Genomic DNA, 10,063 nt, shown 5'->3' on the forward strand with positions numbered 1-10,063 from the left:
TGCAGGAGGGTTTAGCACACGGGTGTGATGGTGCTGTTGGGATATCCAGCATCCTTTAGTCTTTTAATCTGGTTTTTAAGGCTTACCTCATCCTTGTGCTCACATGACTTCTGAAGGGTGGCCTCAATGCACGTGGTGGCAATTCCTCTGTGTAAATTGTGTAAATGTGTAATTATGTGTTATGATGTACTAAAAAAGATGTCCCAAGAATCAGAATAAGGGACAGTAGTCAAAGTTTTTGTCACTGCCTTTATACAAATACCAGTTTATTTGTTGCCTCCTGCAGTATTTTAGGGCCTCTTATATAGATAGGATGTTTTCTCACTTTTATTACATTTTTGTATTGATGATGCCATATGCTCAGGAGGTAGAATGTCGTTATGTTCTTTCTGATAACTTCTAGCTTCTGAGCAAAGATAATGTTTCAGAAAAATGAAAAAAGGCTAGCCTAATATTAAGACATGGGAAGAAAGCAGAGTTTATCAAAAATGAATGCATTAGTTGGGAATGAGAAAAAAAGATGGATGACAGGTCAGTAATGTCAATTAATTTATATTAGCACACATGAAATGTAGCAGAGGGTGGCAGGTGATTAGTTCCAATGAGATCGAGAAATTATCAGCCATAATATGAAATTGGCTCATACAGGACAGGGAACATTGATTGGGCTTCCACCCTGCAGTGGACATAATATAGGCTTAACGCTAACAATGAGCAAAGCCTGTGAAATTAATGCTCCATGAATTGAGCAGTACTGCACAGATTGCTGTGCTAGACTTCCCATTTTGCATGTTTTTACCAGCTTATCCTGCTCGCTGTTCAGACACAAAGCTTCACCAGAAAAACAATGTTATACTTGGTGAGGATAATGCCAGTGAATCCAGTGTTTTATCTACACCTTTCCTTGCTTAAGTCCTCCTCCGAACTATACGATTTTTCTTGGAAATGTTTTGCTTACAGCACACCAACCGATCAAGTGAAACAACTTTATTGGGGTCCAGCAGGACGCGCCCTAGTATGCAATCACCATTTCACTTCACGTTACAACATACTGGTGGTAAAAATATTCTCTGGCAGGGTACAGAAGTGCATGCACTGAGCTAGCTTGTGCAGCGCGGTCCATTCCAGAAAGCTGAATCTATGTTTGGTACAGAATTTTGTAACCACACGATGCTTGCACAGAATAAATGTGGCCACACATAGCAACTTCTGAGCTTTTTTATGAAATGATCTCGCAGTATCTGAAAACATTTGTTTTTTTGTTTACTTCATAGTTCCCAGTGAAATATTTCTCTTGTTCTTCTCAGTGAATAATGGCATTTGGTGTGACTAAGGTGTTCCTAATGCCTCACTATGAGATCAAAAAAACGATTCTCCTTGAAATTGCTTCACAAACATTTCCTAAGATATTGAATGACACTTATTGCACATGTACAAACATTTGCTAGTTTTATTGAGGGTTGATGATAAAGGGAATCAGTTGGTGCATCCAAGCCGGACAGAGATTGACTGGCCCTGAAAAGGGCCGTTTAGTTATATATCTTGCAGCTTGTTCCAGGTAGACAGGGCTTCATTCTGTAGAAATGGTAACTCATCACACTGGTTCCCCAGCATGAAGAACATAACTTGATGCTAACACTGACTCAGATGTTCTGAAATGTCATAGAGGGTACATGAAGGCTGGGTACATGAAGGTTGCAGTTATACTAACTGTACAGTCAGCATGCTTGTGTGATATGTGCATAGCTGCATCAAAGCCAGGTGTGAGAATTGCGTGAACAGCTGAAAATCTCAATGGCAGCATAGCTTGAGAAGTGTGTCATCCCTTTTTTGCCAGTTTCCAATATCATCCTTCCCTTTTCATGCAGCTTCTTTCAATATATCTGGGGTTTTAATTCCCAAAACCACGATATAAAAATGAGAAGCAAATTTTGAACATCTGGTGTTCTTTAACATCTTCACATGTTTGCAGCGCAACACCAGAAACACAGGACAGGGAAGGAGCAAAAGAGAAAGAAAAGACGGCACCGACTCTGAAAAAGACGGCACTGACATCATGACACGCACATGTCGTGATGTAAGCTGCCCAAAGAGTGACCTCCCGTGAGAATAGTGAAGAATTGGGAATAGGATCTACCAGTAAGGGCTTTGTGTGCAATTCACAAACAGTGAAAAAGATCTACCAGGGGTGAACCACAGGTACATGGTGCACTCTGGTTGAGAGAGAGCAGAGTAAAACAGATGTGCCAGACAGGAGATTATAAATGGTTTTGTCTGGAGCTGGTGCCAGACCGAGCTCTGATTAAGCGTAATGGAGTATTGAGCGCCAGGCCAATCTGATCCCATTCCTGTGATGGGGTGCAATGTGATGACAGGTGCGAATTCCATTTTCTTTTTTTTCCATAGATTTAGGGAAATAATTTTTCAGGGATCAGAGGCAAATACCTCCGACATACATAATAACATGCTTATTCTTGGGCGTAGTCATGCCTAGCCACCAGATTGGGAGAAAAAGGAATGTTTCCCGAAATGTGCGATAAAGTGTTTGGTGCTACGCCTTGACGGAAGTATTGATAGGTGCTTTGGAAGTCGGTACGCCATTTCTGTAATCGTTAAATATGCAACTGCATGTGCCACTGCTAGGGATAGCGTGACAATCCCAGCCATTTCGGGGTAAGCCGTTTTAATCTACATGAAGATGCTAATGAGCCCGTTCTCCATCACAGCAGTAGCTGTGGCCATTCCTTCAACTAGGCCTACTGCAGCGCCAACTAAACGTCTGCATGAATTTAGCTCTAGTACCGTACATAATAATCAGCACGTGCCTTGGGTTCACTTCGATGGTGTTGTGAATTCATCTTGCGTGACAATGGTTTAAGTTGCATGCGTGTCTTAATCATTATTGCAATAGGAGACCATGATTTATCGTCACGCATGGTGTAGCTTAGCTCGGTCCTCAGTGTTCGAAGCAGGTTCCGCCTTGTGAGTGCATGAGAGAGGCACAAGAGTTGATTTCTGCTCTGTGTTCCTATAATTCCCTAGCCTGTATTATACAGGAAGCGGATAGTGCTGGTGTGCGTCAGCTGCCTCGGTGCGCTCTCAACCGCCTGCCTGGTAACACTGATAGCTCATTCAATCAGCGCCTTGTCGTACTCCCTCCTCACACTGCGACATGTCCTCCACTTGGAGGACATGATGACGGTACAAGATGATACGAAGCCCAAAACCGCAATGTTTGCAAGCCACAACCCGAGCAAACAATTCAACGGTGACGCCAGAAAATCTACCTGACTAGGCCTGCAGCAACAAGCCAGAGAGCATATTCTTGGCTGGATAGATGGATGGATGTGGCCGTACCCTTTAGATCGGGCGGCGGCTAACGTCACCTAGCCGTAATGCTTAGTGAACTAACCACTAGATTTTTTTCCCCTTTAAATAGTTAAGTTAGACGGGTACTTTGAAGTGAAGGGTTTAATTTTCAATCGTGCCGTGACTTTAGCCACCAATCAGATAACCTCCTTCTAGTTAAGTCTACCCGCTTAAAGTCTATTTTGTCCTCCCTGTCCCTAAACACCAGTGCTTTGAAAAACTCTGCGCCATCATCTTGAACTATAAGGTTCCCTTTACAGAGCATTGTCAAGTGTTCGGCAGTTTTTTCTTTCTCTTCGCACGCACTGCATATTGTGTCTACCTCTTCATATTTGGCCCGATATGTCTTGGTTCGCAATACTCCCGTCCTGGCCTCATACAGTAGAGAACTACCCTGAATATTATCATAGATTCTTTCTTTGGCAATTTCCTGCTTAAAAGTTCGATAGATCTCTAGTGCGGACTTCTTAATCATGCCAATTCTCCAAATGTCAGTCTGCGTTTCCTGTAGTTCCTTTTTAACCGATAGTTCTTTCTGGTTTGGCCACCTGCTGTTTTCTAAGTATTTACCAGTCAATTTCCTGGTTCGCTTCCTCCATCTTGTATGGACATTCTTAATGTACAAGTAGCTGAAAAACTTCATAGCGCAACGCTCCTCCCCCATTTCTCTCAATCGCTTCTCAAATTTTATCTTGCTGCTAGCTTCCCTGCCATCAAATGATGTCCATCCCATATCACCTTGTACTCTCTGGTTTGGTGTATTCCCGTGAGCTCCTAAAGCAAGCCTACATATTTCACGTTGCCTAATTTCTAATCTTGCTTGAACTTCTGACCTCATGCACAAGACCGCGTTGCCGAACGTCAGCCCAGGAACCATGACCCCTTTCCATATTCCTCTCACAACATTACACCTATTGTAATTCCACAGTGCCCTATTTTTCATCACTGCTGCATTCCTGTTATCTTTAGTCGTCACGCATATTTTGTGTTCCCTCAGGTACTCGGTCCCATTGCTTATCCATACGCCCAGTTATTTGTATTTATCTGTTATCTCTAGCGTGACTTCCTGTATTCTAAGCTCACTACCTTTGTTATCATTAAAAATCATGACTACTGATTTTTCCTAACTGAATCTAAAATCTAACCTATCTCCCTCATTACCGCAGATGTCCATCAACCTCTGCAAATCTTCCTTGTTGTCGGCCATTAGCACTATATCATCTGCGTAGATTAATGCTGGTAGTGCCTGATCAATGAGTTTTCCTTGTTTGACTAAAGAGAGGTTGAAGCCAAGTCCCCTTGCCTCTAATTTGGCCTCTAATCCTTGTAGGTACATCATGAATAAGAAGGGTGACAGTGGGCACGCCTGCCTAAGTCCACGTTTCACCACTGTGGGCTTGGATACCTGTTTTTCCCCCTTTTTAACTACCTTGTTAGTTTTATAGATACCCTTTAAAAGATTAGTGACTCCATCTTTTACACCCAGTGTGTCTAGTATTCCCCACAAGTCCTCTTGAACTACGCTATTGTACGCTCCCTTGAATTTCTGCAGGCCGGTAGGAAGCTTCACAGCGCAGCGCCTGATCTTGTGAAACGGCGCAGCCATGCAGGCAGGGCATTCAATTCCCTCCCTATTTTTTGTATACTACTGTCCTTGTGTACATCGTAGAACACATAACAGTAATGATAGCAAACAGATCATTGATTAGGGTACGCTTGGTGTTTTTATTTAAAATGGAACAACGAGGAAGCTGCTGAAGCTCGTGCCTGTATACAGCTGCTTTATATGGAGATGAAACTTTAACGAAAAAAAAAAATGTAATGATAAACAGTAGGCTCATAACAAACAACATTTCTCTTAGGGTGCATGGAATATATGTCCCATGCAAGCCTATGCATTGCAGTCCTTACTGCATTAATTATGTACACGTACTGCAGGGCATGCAAGTGTATGCAGACACACGCTGACGAAATGACATTTTTGCTACATACAAACGTGCACCGCACCAAATAAGACGCACGTGTTTGTATAGTCAGGGAACACTCGTGAATATTGATGAAATCACACAGCTCGCTTACAGTATAAAACAAACACAATTGCGAACAATAAAATGCGACGCTGTTTAAAGAGGCAGACCCAGGTTACGAGGAGAATAATCAGTATGGCATACACACCACGTGTCAAGCTTTTGCAACATCTAAAGAAACTAAATATGGAAAGTTGCCTTTGTAAGTTAACATGACAGTACCAAATGGAGAAGCCACACGAGAGAACAATTCATCGTGGGCTAAAGAATGTGTTTTAAATATTATACACAGCTTTGCAAGATAATATGTAATTATACACAGCTTTGCAAGATAATATGTGGACATGGGAGCAGCGTTCGTGAAACCATGCCGAAAATTCTTCTCTACGCCCCGCAGGTTTTGCTGACTGTCTTTTTCGTCTGGCCATTTCGTCCTACGCGCATCGATCCTGGGCAGGCCTTTCAAGCTTCAACTGGCGATGACGTGCTGGATATCTAGAATCGTGGCTGCGACGGTATCAACCTTCGACTAAGCAACTCGACGTTCACCCGGAACACGGCCAAAGTGACGGCGGCAGCACTGTGGCGCACGGATATAAACAAGCCACGCAGCACACTTGCCTTTAGTGGGCATGGGAGCAGCGTTCGTGAAACCATGCCGAAAATTCTTCTCTACGCCCCGCAGGTGCGTAATCAATTCTCACTTTTCGCACAGTGATCTAACAATCGCTTTTTGATACTGCTTCCATGCCCACAAGTGCTTTGTGAAACATTGCTCGATTGCGTTGATGTCGCGCTGTTGCTGCTTCTGTCAGGTGACATAGAGACTAACCCTGGTCCTTCTAAACCCCGAAACCAATCCACAGCTCCCGACGAACCTCAGGATGCGAACTCGGAGCAAATGAACACAATGCTTCAGATACTCAACGACATCAACGAATGGACAATCGCATTAACTAAGGGGCAAGCGGATCTTCAAACAGATATCAGAGAAATCAAGTCCGGCCAGCGGGCAATAGAAACAAAGCTGGTTGATATTTTCGGCCGTCTTGAATGCTTAGAATCAAAGTCGGATGTGATAGAGCAGATGAGTGGTGACCTGGCGGCTGTCAGCGACACTGCAGAACGCTTGATGTCGCAGCAGGGCGTCTTGCAATCTCGCCTGGACGACCTAGAGGACAGGTCACGGAGAAGTAACCTGCTCGTTCATGGCATCCCGGACTCGCGGGAATCGTGGCAAGACACAGAGGAGAAGACGCTAGCTGCACTATCAAGTGCGACAGGAAAAGCCATTACTGGAAACGATGTCGATCGCGTTCACCGCATAGGCACCTTTTCCAGCTCCAAAACTCGTCCGGTCATCATTAAATTTCACAGCTTCAAGATGAAGGAAGCGATTCTTTCCGACCGCGCTGTTTTAAAAACTAAAGACATTGCGGTATCGGAAGATTACTCAGTCGCAACTAGACAGGCTAGAAAGAAACTTGTAGAATTCGGCAAAGGCCAACCCCACTCTCCCAAATTCCAATTGCGCTATAACAAACTAATAATAGATGACCGGTGCTTCATGTACGATACCGTGTCTGACAGCGTAAAAGAAATAAAACGGGCGCCACCGACTGCGCCACTTCCCAATGCCACGTCCGCCGCACCGCTTTTGGCGAGTGCGTCTGCGTTGTCCGGCAGGCCTACCAGCTAGGAACAAACGAGGGGAGCTAGAGCACCGATGCCATGTGTCTCCGTAATTCTAGCAAATACTCGCAGTGTAACAAGCAAACGGGAATCCCTTAACTCTGTCTTTAACACCGTTAGCGCAGACATCGTAGCACTCACTGAAACATGGTTGCACACACACATTCATGATAGTGAAATCTTCGACGTGTCCTGTTTTAACATTTATCGCTGCGATCGCACCTTGCGTCAAGGCGGTGGCGTATTACTTGCTGTCAAAAAGTCTTATCCATCTCACTTAATTCACGTTCACACTGCCCCGCCGCGGTGGTCTAGTGGCTAAGGTACTCGGCTGCTGACCCGCAGGGCGCGGGTTCGAATCCCGGCTGCGGCGGCTGCATTTCCGATGGAGGCGGAAATGTTGTAGGCCCGTGTGCTCAGATTTGGGTGCACGTTAAAGAACCCCAGGTGGTCTAAATTTCCGGAGCCCTCCACTACGGCGTCTCTCATAATCATATAGTGGTTTTGGGACGTTAAACCCCACATATCAATCAATCAATCACGTTCACACTGATTTAGAATCTGTATGGTCTTGCGTTGACATTGGGCACCGGAAATTTGTTATGGGCGTTTGTTACCGTCCACCTTCATATCCCCCAACGTTTGTGTCTGAACTACACGATGCGCTGAATATTGTTTCTACACGACACCCCACTGCTCCTATATTCTTTATGGGTGATTTTAACTTCCCACATATTTCTTGGTCCTCGGAAACCCCCGTATCCAAACCACCTTCATCTCAAACAACAGAATTTCTCAATCTTTGTTCATTATTTTCTTTTTCCCAGCTCGTTTCTGAACCGACTAGAACCACTCAAGAGACCCCGAACATACTAGATTTGATATTAACTACGCACGCTAATTTTGCTTCCCCGATTTCATACTTACCCGGTCTGAGCGACCACTCGCTCCTTTCATTTAATATAAACGTTCCATTAAGCAAGGCTACGACCTCAACTAAGCAAATTCGCGACTACTCAAGAGCAGACTTTGAAACTTTTAACAACGAACTAGCTTGCTTTCTGGACATTTTCTTGCTGCATTTTGATACGCGTACCGTTCAAGAAAACTGGAACCTATTTAAAAATAAAGTTCACGAACTAACTGATAAATACATCTCTCTGCGCACAATAAATTCTAACCCGGAGGCGCCTTGGTACAACAAGCAGTTAAACAGGCTGTCTAATCGAAAAAAGCGCTGCTATCGTCTGGCTAAAAAATCCCCGAGTGATTACCGATGGAACGCATACACAACCGCCAACAAAGCATACATTGCAGCAGTAAAACTTGCCAAATCACACTTTCTTCAGCGCACCCTTCCTTCTATGCTTATTAACGACCCTAAAAAATTTTGGCGTGTGATCACTCCTTCTAAAACGAATAGTATTACATTAACTGGGCCAGATGGTTCCATTATACCCAGTAGCGAATGTTCTTCCCTACTCAATGCAGTTTTTTGCCAGAACTTTGTTGTTTCTTCTAACCCCTCAATACGTGAACTTCAGAACTGTAATTATCTCTCCATGGACCCCATTGTTCCTGACCCAGGTGGTGTAAGTAAAATAATCCAGTCACTGAAACCCTCATCGAGCCCCGGTGTTGACCTTATTAATACGAAGTTCTTAAAAAGTACTGTTGTGTATTCCTCTATTATTTTGTGCAAAATATTCCAGCAGACCCTCGACACGAGCATCCTGCCGGCGGATTGGGAAGTCGGGAAGGTGGTGCCACTCCATAAGTCCAGTAACAAACATACGCCTAACAATTTCCGACCCATATCACTAACAAGCATTCCATGCAAAATTCTCGAACATGTAATTTTTTCCCATCTGGTCAAATTTCTTGAATTTAACTCTTTCTTCTCACCCGCGCAACATGGTTTTCGAAAGAAGTTCTCGTGCGAGACCCAAATGCTTTCATTAACCCACAAGCTACACTTAATTTTAGATCGCCGTTCATCCGCTGATTGTATCTTCCTCGACTTCTCCAAGGCTTTTGACAAAGTGTCTCACAAACTACTCCTTTACAAACTAAGCAAGTTAAATCTAGATCCTAAGTTGTTTGCATGGATTGAGTATTTCCTTTTTAATCGTTTCCAGTTCGTCACAGCCAATAACTATGACTCTTCACCCAGTTCTGTTCATTCCGGCGTTCCCCAGGGCTCTGTCTTGGGACCACTTTTGTTTTTGATATACATTAATGACCTACCTAGCTGTGTTCTCTCTAATATTCACTTGTTTGCAGATGACTGTGTTATTTTTCGAGAAATTAACAACGATAACGACGTTACGGCACTGCAATCGGACATTAACGCAATTTCTAACTGGTGTGAGCAATGGTTAATGGAACTTAAAACAACTAATTGCAAAGTCTTTCGCATTTCAAGAAGAGCCCTTTCGACGGGTTCCTATTACCTTAACAATACACTTCTTGAACCTGTGACGTCGTACCGATACCTGGGAATTCACATAACAACTGATCTTACCTGGTCGCTTCATATTAATACCGTTAATAATAATGCTAATCGCCTGCTTGGCTACCTTTGCCGCAACTTCTTTTCTGCACCTACCTCTTTAAAAACACTTTTGTATAAATCATTGGTTCGTTCTAAACTCGAATATGCATCATCCATTTGGGACCCGAGCCATGACTATCTGGTGACATCACTTGAGCTCGTGCAGAACAACGCAGCACGTTTCATTCTCGGTAATTTCACTCGTGCGGCAAGTGTCACGTCCATGAAAAACTTGCTTCAATTACCCACTCTAACTTCGCGCCGCAAACACTCTCGCCTGTGTCTCACAAAATTTACTACCATAATTCGCCCCTATTCAGTGAGTTAATTACTCCTCCTTCATATATTTCTTCTCGTATGGATCACCGACACAAAGTAGGAACAATACCATGCAACACCAATGCCTTCTTTCAGTCATTTA

This window comes from Rhipicephalus microplus, chromosome 9, assembly GCF_043290135.1.
Source record: "Rhipicephalus microplus isolate Deutch F79 chromosome 9, USDA_Rmic, whole genome shotgun sequence".
NCBI classification, from domain to species: domain Eukaryota; kingdom Metazoa; phylum Arthropoda; class Arachnida; order Ixodida; family Ixodidae; genus Rhipicephalus; species Rhipicephalus microplus.